Raw genomic sequence first — 10,356 nt, forward strand, 5'->3', positions numbered from 1 at the left:
GGTTAACTGTTCGGGAAGGCACGGTTGAGGAAGAGGTTTTTTAATGAGTTTTTTTAATTTTACAAAGGATGGGATAGTCCTAATATGTGCTGGGATGAAGTTCCAGATTTTGGGTGCGTTTCCAATGAAGGATTGTGCAGCAGATTTTTGTTTGCGTGTTTTCATAGGGACAAGCAGTAGGGAGTTGGAGCTCCCGAGGTTCCTTGTCTGGCCAGCCTTTTTGAGTTTGGAAGCCAGGTATTCCGGTTTCCCTGTGTGGGAGGCTTTGTGCTTGAGACAGGCAGTTCTGAAGCTGGTACGCATCTCTACTGAGAGCCACTTTAGTTCTTTGAGTGCGGGTAAAATGTGCTCATATTTCCTGACTATTCTGGCTGCTGGATTTAGAGTTGTTTTGAGGGGGGCTAGGTGGGATTTTGCTGTACCGGTGAAGATAGCATTTCCATAGTTGAGTCTAGATATCACCAGGGTTTTGGGTGGCTTGTTTGAGGTCTTTGGGCGGGATGAAGAGTTTAATTTATTTGAGAAGCTTCAGATGGAGGAAGACACTTTTCGCGGATTTCTTGATTTGTCTGTCCATGTCAAGTTTTGGGTCTAGGGTGATTCCTAATGATTTTATGGAGTTGGATGGAGTGAGATTACCGTTGAGAGCATCGATTGTTTTGAGCCATTCCATGGTTTGGGGGTTTTCTTCTTTGCTAGAGATGAGGAGGATTTCGATTTTGTCTTAGTTGAGTTTGAGGTGGTTTATGGATAGCCAATGTTGAACTTCTTTGCCAGTGTTGTTTAGTCTCTGAATATCTTCAAAGGAGGAGGTTTCCACATAGATCTAGGTGTCGTCTGTATAGAGGTTGAAGGTTATGTTGGATTTTTTAAGTATGCAGGGGAGGGGTTCCATATACATGTTATGGTTGAGGGGAGAGCACTGATCCTTGGGGGACACCTCTGTTGACGGGGTGTGAGCCGATGTGAAGGTTTTAATTATTATCTTTTGGGAGCGGTTTTGTAAGGAGGAGGAGAACCATTGTAGGACCACCTCGTCAGCACCAACTCTGTCTTGAAGAGCCTTGTTGAGTGGATTGTGATCCACCGTGTCAAAGGCTGCCGATAAGTCCAGGAGGATGAGTAGGCAGCATTTGTCGGTATCTAGAGATTTGTGCATGTCATCCATGATGTGAAGGATCGCGGTCTCGGTGCTACAGCCTTTTCTGAATCCCAATTGGTGGGAATCTAGAAGGTTGAGGTTGTCTGTGTGCTGAGTTAGTTGTGAAAGACACAGGTGTTGTGTATGTGAACTATAAGTCACATGTCCTGATCCCTTTTGAAAACAAGCATATTAGCGCAGTAGGGATTTCAAACAACACACGCTGCCGCTTAAAACAACACGGAAGGTGGTGTGGTCTGCCCACCGAGGAAGATAGTGGAGATTGGCTCAGCTCAGCTGCACTCAAACATGGAGCATTTCATCTCCTCACAGCCTCTTAACATGTTCTTGGATCAGCTGCTTTGCACCAAATTGTCGCTGAATGTTGCTGTAGCATTTTGAGTGGTTCCGGCTCTGCTTGTTGTACTTACTTTGACCTGGAGCTGCAGCAGTGAGTTTTCTCTCCAGATACAAGCAGCCTCCATTTCATGAATGTTGCCCTAGCATTCTATGGCTTCCTGCTTAGACATATCAGTGTTTCAGTAATTAAACTGCAACATTTTTGCATGTTTTACCAGCTAAATACAGATGGAGTTTTCAAAAAAATATCATGTGAGCTACATATGCTAATACCTATTCTGGTATTTTCTTCACTGAATTATTTTTTATAAATGCCGTTTAAGGTGTCTATATGCTATTTCAGTCTCACCGCATTTTCTATTTAGATATTGCTATGCTCTTATCCTTTTCTTCTGCACTTTTTAAATATTACCACATGCTGGGATTTTGACTGTTTTGAGTGCCTATTTTGCTTATGATCTATCATATCTTTGCTCAAACTAGATACAACTGTTTCATATTCACTTTGGAGACTGCTCATACTGAATTTTCCACCTGCATATTTCTGCATGCTGTTGCTAAATCATATAGGCAGGCTTATACGGCTGCAAAAGTGAATCTATCGCCCTCTCCATTATTCTAAAATGGCATTTGAAATTGTATCTACTGCTAAGGCTTTTTCCTCTGGCACTAAACCAAACCGGGTGAAAAATGATACCCCTTCCCCAATATATAATTGCAGAATCTTGTGCTTGACACCATATTTGATCGGCTGAGCAGGCCTAAACCCTTCATGAATACCACTAATGAAAAACTCCAACAAATTGAAGATAGATGGATTACTAATGAGGCTAAATTGTTTGATATGGGCCAACGCATAAGTGATCTACATGACGCTACCACCACGATTCCTTTTCTGGAACAAGAAATCCAAAAGTCCATATTACATACAGAACACCTTGAATATAGAAACAGATGTAACAACCTTCGTTTATAAGGCCTTCCAGAAAATGTGGAGGGTCCGGACCTCCTTACCTTCTTATAAAAATTCCTACCTGAGCTTTTGGACTTTCAACATGACCCAGGATTGAACATTCAATGTGCATATCGTCCTAGTCACTTCCAACCTCATTCTGCCAGACCTAGAGGAATTATAGTGTTATTCTTAGAATTTAAGAACCTGATCCATCTGCTTAAGGCAGCAAAAGTAAAAGGTTGTCTCATGTGGTATGGTCACAATATTTACAAATCTCAAGATCGCTCCTATGCTACTAATGCCAGAAGAAAAGGATTTCTTGCACTGCATCCACAAATAAGACTATTACACATTTGTTATGGCATTTTGCATCCCTGCCTATGTAAAATTACTTATGTGGGCACTACATGAACTTTTGGAGATCCTGCCAAACTAAAATCCTTTCTCCAAAGTATTTCACATCATTCTAGCGCTTTTAAATAACTCTAACTAAGTCTGGCTAATCATATATCTTCTATTTTTATCTCTCAACCTCGATAATTTTTCTATATGGCTGTTTTCTATTTTACACGCTAATCTTTCTCACCCTTCCACTCTTTTTGCTCTTGGTGTTGTTGCGTCTCATGCTCATTTCTTCTGCTGTTCATTTTAGATCTGGAATTCTATTTCTTTATCTTACTATCACTTTCTCATCCTTCTTTTTTGTTTCCATTTATTCTCTTTTTTCTTGTTGTTTGTTAAGTGCACTTGTGTTTTTCTTTTTGCAGTGCGTATATGTTGCATAGTTTTTAATAAATGATGTCTTTTTTGTTTCCCTCATCATCTGCGGAGCTTGTTACCCTTGTTTCTTTTTCTTTCATCCTACTCCCTAATATTTTTTTTTTATTACAAGTGTCAAATATTTATTACATTGGGAAGAATTAGACATACCATACCAATGAGGCAGAGGAATGGATGAATTACTCCAAAGGCATTTTATGGGGATGGCAACTAAAAACAGGGTCAGAAAGATATTTACAAAAAGAGGGGAGGTTTGGGGAACAATGTAAAAAAAATTAAAAACTCCCAAACACTTCAAGACTCTCAAATTTGCATGAGTTAATACGGTCACAGGAGAAGGCCTGTGGAGTGCAAGCACCCTTATTTATCAGACAGCACTAAACATTGGTGAAGTTAATTGTGCTGAACTGAATCAGAGATGGATGCTAGCGAATTCACACAGCCAGTTTATATAGAAACAGGGAGAATACCACACATGGCAAAGCCTAAACTATTTCGTCATTCTGTGAGGAAGCCACGCCAGTCTGGCCTGGAGGCTCTAGAGATGGGCAGCATGTTGCATTCAAGCCCATTCCTGTACAAGCCAATATGATGACTGTCGAGCCCACACAATCTCACAGCAGGTTCTCCATTTCTTTCATGAAAGCTTCATACATGTCGTCCTTCATGGGCATGGGGGTTCCAGCCTTGGGAGCGGCCTTGGGTGCAAGAGCTACAGGCTCTTCTGGCTTCTTCTGTGGAGTGATACCCTTGTTCTCCCACCGCACCCGCAGAGCAGTGGGCACAAAGCGAGTGACTTCGGCCTTGGAATTGTTGATTTGGGGCTTGGCGCTGATGGTGGCATTGGCCTGCTTTTCGATGGTGGCGCTGTTGCTCACTGCACTGGTCCCTGTGCTTCCACTTTCTTCCTTACTGGGGCGCTGGATCAAGCTAGGCGTGGCACTCAGCACGCTTGAAGTGGGAACCCCAGGGGTGGGCAAGGCTGGGGCAGGGGAGAGCCCTGGGGGACCAGGACCAAGTGGGGGAGCCAATGGAGGCCGCATCCTGCCTGGAGGAGGAGGAGAAATACCTGGAGGTGCAGGAGGTGGAAGTCGAGGTGGAGGTCCCCTTGGAGGAGGCCCTGGCGGTAGACCTGGAGGTGACCCAGGAGGTGGTCCCTGGAGGCAACAGTCGTGGTGGAGGGCCACGTAGTCCAGGTATTTCCGGAGGTCTAAGAAACGGAGGAGCACCTGGGTGAGGACCAGGGGAAGGTCGCTCGGTGGTGCTGGGGGATGGAGAGGAGGTACTGGTGGGATGCCCAATGGTGGAGGTGCATGCAATCGTGGCATCTGCATCTGGGATGGGTGTGGATGCTGGGCTTGTGGAGCAGTGGCTACAGTTGGGGCAGGAGTTGCAGCTGGAGCCGAGGCTGAAGTCTGTGTAGTAGCTGAAGCCTGGGTAGCAGCAGCTGCTGGGGCAGACTGGGGACGAGTCTCCTCTGTGTGACGTGGGGCTTCTTCAGACTCGGACTCGTCGCTGTCATCAGAATCATCATCGTCATCATAATCTCAATATTCATCCATGTCCTGGCCATCATCATCTTCCTGGAGCTCCTGTCCTGCCATCCTCAACATCATTGCCTGCAGTGGGGTTAGCTCTTTCACTTTCTTCTTCTTCTTTTGAGATTTCTCTGCAGACTCATTGAAGCGAACACTAAGACCTTTCTTTTCGGTGGACCGTTCTCCTGCATCCTTACGATGTGGGAAGTCATCAGCATCGCTGTCAGAGCGCTCACTGTCGCTGCCTCCACTACCAGTGTCCTCATCTTTCTCCATCTCGTCTGGGTAGCCTTCATCCTCGCTGGTGCTAGAGCTTTCTCCGTCGAGGGCTCGAGCTCCATCAGGATGGTTTCTCCTCTCCTCCTCATGCTTCCTTTTGCTGTTCTCCAACACAAAGCCAACCTTGCGCCCATACATCTTCAGTACCTGGGGTGGAGGTGGACCAGGAGGTGGGCCGGGTGGTTTCTTCTCAGGACGCAGCCGGGGGACGCCTTGACCTGGGGGAATGGGAGTAACAGTAACAGGTCGGGGAGGAGCGCCATACGCTGATGTCTTCTTTAGGATGGAGGGTGGCTGTGCTCCCGGCAAAGGAATGTCTTGGATTAGGATGTTGGAAGAAGCGTGAGGCATGTCAGGGAGCGCTATGGTCTCCACTTCCACATGTTGGGCATTCTTGACAGCATCGAAGTACTGGCTGAGTGTTGACCTCTTTTGCTCATACTCCAGCTCCAGCTTGCGCAGCTCCTTGTATATGTCAGGGTTCTCCTTCTCAGAGGCGCAGGATGCGCTCAAATGTTTCCCGCAGCTTCTTCCGTTTGTCCTTTAAGACTTTTTCATTCAGCTGTGGCTGTTGTACAGGGTTAAATTCCATCTCATCTAGCTTCTCCATGTCCCGAATGATTTGCTTGGGGTCCTTCATTTGAGCACTTCTGCACGTACCATCATGCACTGCTTCTTGTTCTTTTTTAGCTCCCGCTTCCTTGCCTCCTTTCTGGCTTGGTCCGTGGGATTCATGAACTTCTCACTCTTGGTGGAGGAGGTTGACCGTCGTCCCATATTTAGGAGTTGCTTTGGTCACCGTCACTAGGGGGAGAAAACAAACCTCTAACTCCCTCCACGCAACAAGATCGCCGTCATTTTCTGCTCCGAGCACTCATACCGTTCAATTCAGCAGCGCGGCCACCGTAGAAGCCGGATTCCCTAATATGTTTAACAAAGTGGAATGTTTGTGGTTTGGGGCATCATGTTAAAAGCCAAAAGGTACTTTCTCATTTCTCTAGATTAACTTCAAAAGTTACTTTCTTGCAGGAAACTCATTGTAACAATGTCAAATTGCTTAAATTAAAACTGTAATGGGTAGGTCACGTTGTATATTCTCCTGTCATAAATCGCAAAGGTGGTGTTGCTATTTTTTTTAATAAATCTTTACATGCACAAATGTTATCAACTCAATGCAATAATGATGGACGATGGGTATAGGTTACAGTTGTAATTCATAACAGACAAATTTTCTTATTTAATATTTATGATTCTGTTAAATCGAATCCAGATTTCTGGAACAACATGAAGATAACATTAGTTTCTATTGATACTCCTAACGTTATTGTTGCAGGAAAATTCAATCAATGGTTGGATCCCTTTACGATTGAAAGTCTAAATGTAAATCTAATCCTAACAAATCTCAAACGGTATCAAAATCTGCCATTGCTAATCGACCATTATTTGATGTTTGGAAAACATATCACCCTAAAAACTCTGAATTCACATTTTTCCCCAATGTTCACCACACCCGTGATACAATTGAGTATATTTTTTGGTTACTAAACCTTTAATACCTTCTATCCAATCCTCAGATACTGGCTTTATTTTTATCTCAGACCATGCCCCTGTTTTCTCTCCCTTTGAATTGTCTCTAAATAATTCTAAAACTGGTCATTGGAAATGTATTCATTTTCTTTTAGCCAATAATAATTTCCTTTCAGAGGCTACTACTTTTATTGGTGAATTTTCTAAATTAAATTAACCTTCCAACACATCCATTCCTAATACCTGGGATGCTTTAATGGCCTACTCAGCAAAAAGGAAAACACAAAATCATGGCAAGTACAATACATTATTACAACAACTTCAAACATTATATCATACTTATTTTTCCATTAAGTCCTCTTCTGGCCTACACAAGTTAATTAAAGTTGTCAGTTCCTAATAAACTTGCGACTGTTGATGCCTGAAATATCCCCTTTAAAGTTAAATTGAAGTACCGAAGAGGTCAAAACAAAGCAGGCAAGATGTCGGCTAATTACTTAAAAAATCAAATCTGAACATAAAAACATTGGCTCAATTCTGAATGAATATACCAATGAAATTGTGTCCTCTGATGCTGCCGTGTTTACCACTTTCCAAGAATATTATCAATTATTGTACAGTGATGATACCAACCCCTCAGAACATAATATGCATACTTTCTTCCTAAACCTCCTCATATGCCTGGTAATTTTGACCTATTAGAAGTTGAAATATCTCTCCAAGAAATAAAAAATGCCATAAAATCCTTCAAATGAGCCAAGGCACCAGGTCCAGATGGTTTTTCTATTTCATTTCCTTTTCATTCAATTTTTGCTCCTAAACTACTTGAACATTTTAAATATTTTCTTGCAGACTCTAAGGCCACTGGTTCTTTTCTAGAAGCCTTGATTGTCCTAATTCCCAAACCTGATAAGGCTCACACCCTCTTTAAAAGTTACCGTCCTATTTTATTAATTAATTATGATTGCATAATATTTGCCAAAATTCTAGCATCCCGTCTTGAGGGTATCATTCCCTTACTGGAGAAAACTGATCAACCTGGTTTTGTTAAGGGCAGACAGGCTGCTGACAATGCTAAAATGTTTCCATATGTTGTTGCATTTGGTAAAAAATACCAGTTTCCCCTAGCTGCATTGTCTCTTGATGCCAAAAAGGTTTTGACCATATTAACTGCCAATTTATGTGTACCACTCCCCAATGGTATGGCTTTGGCAGTAATTTCATTTAATTTGTAAAATTGTTATACTCTGACCTTGTGCTAGTGTTTTCGTTAATAATTATTTTTCCCATTATTTTCAGTTACAGTTCAGTTCAGAGGACTTTTTTTTGAGCACTATTGATCAAAAAAGTTCAATATAGAACAAAGCATTCACAGACACAAATAAAAACATAAACATTTAAAATGGGCATTCATGGTCCATTAAAATAGCAGCACAATAAAACAGTAAATTAACATTTTTAAAAGGACCAGACATTCATCATTAAAATACTTTAAAAACAGCAATAAAAATCAGTGAATATCTTTGATAGAATTAAAAGACTTTCTGCTCATGAATCAAACATTTTTGCGAGCGCAAACGGTGTGATTCGCAAAAATCGTCCGTTTGTGCCCACAAAAAGGGCTTTTGCGATGTATCAACTTGTCAGCCTCTCGCAATTTAAGAAATGGCAAATTATTGATATTTCTTAAATTGCAATTGCATTTAAGGAATTGCAAATTGCAAATCCTTAAAGGCAATGCATGATGGAATCGCAAGTTACGAATTTGCTAATAGAGGGTGCAAATTACCTTCAATTTATATTTGATGGTAATTTGCAAAAACTTAGAAAAATGCTCTAAATTGCATTTTTCAAAGTTGTAGGTTACACACACACATCCCCTTAGGGCACAACATGCGTGCACAGATCAATTTCAGGGGTGCAACAGGTTGTCCTTTTGACACCCTTGCATCCTTGAAATTGCATGCACAATTTGCGAGTACCTATTGGTACTTGCAAATTGCTCAAAAGTCACAATTAAGGAATGTTTGGGAATCGTTAAGTTTATAGCAATTCCTACATGCATATGCTTTTGTAATTCCTTAATAATCTCAATTAAGTAATCGTAAAAGCCTACAGTGATGCATGTGCCTGATACTCTACACATAAGAGTTACATTGACACAATACAGTTTAAAAAGACTCTATAATGAGGGGCAACCTAAAGACTATCAAGGGAACACTTGGAACGTCTGATCCACATTGCCATTTGAAACTTGGCTGAACAGATTACAGTTATACGAGATGTATCTGACTATATTGTTGTTTACACCTCCTTGTGCTTTGTTACTCCCAAGTTTCTATCAAGTGGGATATCCATTCAACTTGAGACTGACTGTACAAGGGGCAGAAAAATAAAACATGCTCAATTGATTCTAGTCCCCCTTGGCAACAGGTATAGTGTACATCCACTGAGTCTCCTACTCTACACCATTTACTTTTAAAGGTTTTTACAGGTAGGCAGCCATACCTAAACTGTAGGTATAGTTTCCTTGATAAAGGAGGTACAATTTCATGTGTAGTATCCTCAAAGGATGGTGTTGGTTTAAAATCAATAAAAGCAGCTGAGAGCAATCGCTTACAATTCATTATAAGTTCAGTCTCAGCAAAACCCCAGTAAACCGCTTTGAGGCTAGCTTTGCTAACCTGACACAAAGTTTCTGGTTGATCTCAGAATGCGCGTAGACTTAACCTTTGCATCAGGTTCTTATGGGTATGCAGACACAAGATTATACTCACACATTTAGGTGTCATTAATTCATGGAGGCCCACCCTATAAGACTCAAGTGCAGCAGTATACCATAGCCGATGCCAGAACTTAAGCACTCTAAACTCAATTTTGTGAGTGATTTTTTTCCAGGCAAGATCTAGGTAGAGTGGCGTCAACAGGCTATTTAGCTCTAGCCACCGTTCCAAGCAAAATACCTGGAAATCATTCAACAAATGTTGGATCCCCTGAGGCAACTTAGAAATAAGCAGTGTGTCATCTGCAAAAAGGAGAGATGGGGCCCTCCGTCCTCCTATTTTTGGTGTGTCACCCCCATCCCTGCTCAAGGACTTTATAACATATTTACAACAAGGGGTGGTGAGGGACAGAGTCTCTGAATTAAACAGAATACTCTCACCCAGTCAAGAGATCAGGGCTAGGTCCAACACCGTTTTTTAGCTCACTGCACCATCCCAGTTTCAGAACCTGGCTGTATGCAAATTAGTCTGTTCCTGTCCCAGTGCATGATGGGAACAGGGCAAACCAAACTACAAAAGCCAATTCTTTCACTGGGAAGGAAACAAGCTACCGGGGACCGGTTTCTGGCATTTCAGCCTCTTCGGCCCGGCTTGCTTGAATCCTGATGGTGCAATGAGCAAGGGACTCACATCTGAGTATACCCTTCCACGCTTAGGGTGGACAAAAATATTTACAACAAGGGGTGGTGAGGGACAGAGTCTCTGAATTAAACAGAATACTCTCACCCAGTCAAGAGATCAGGGCTAGATCCAACACCGTTTTTTAGCTCACTGCACCATCCCAGTTTCAGAACCTGGCTGTATGCAAATTAGTCTGTTCCTGTCCCAGTGCATGATGGGAACAGGGCAAACCAAACTACAAAAGCCAATTCTTTCACTGGGAAGGAAACAAGCTACCGGGGACCGGTTTCTGGCATTTCAGCCTCTTCGGCCCGGCTTGCTTGAATCCTGATGGTGCAATGAGCAAGGGACTCACATCTGAGTATACCCTTC

General features: G+C 42.4%; 1 pseudogene; it reads right to left on the minus strand.

Moving 5' to 3' along the window:
* Positions 1–3,850: 3,850 nt before the first annotated feature.
* LOC147718651 (WW domain-binding protein 11 pseudogene) lies at positions 3,851–5,923 on the minus strand (annotated as a pseudogene).
* Between the last annotated feature and the right edge of the window lie 4,433 nt (positions 5,924–10,356).

Source organism: Lissotriton vulgaris, chromosome 4_1 (genome assembly GCF_964263255.1).
Source record: "Lissotriton vulgaris chromosome 4_1, aLisVul1.2, whole genome shotgun sequence".
Lineage (NCBI taxonomy): Eukaryota > Metazoa > Chordata > Amphibia > Caudata > Salamandridae > Lissotriton > Lissotriton vulgaris.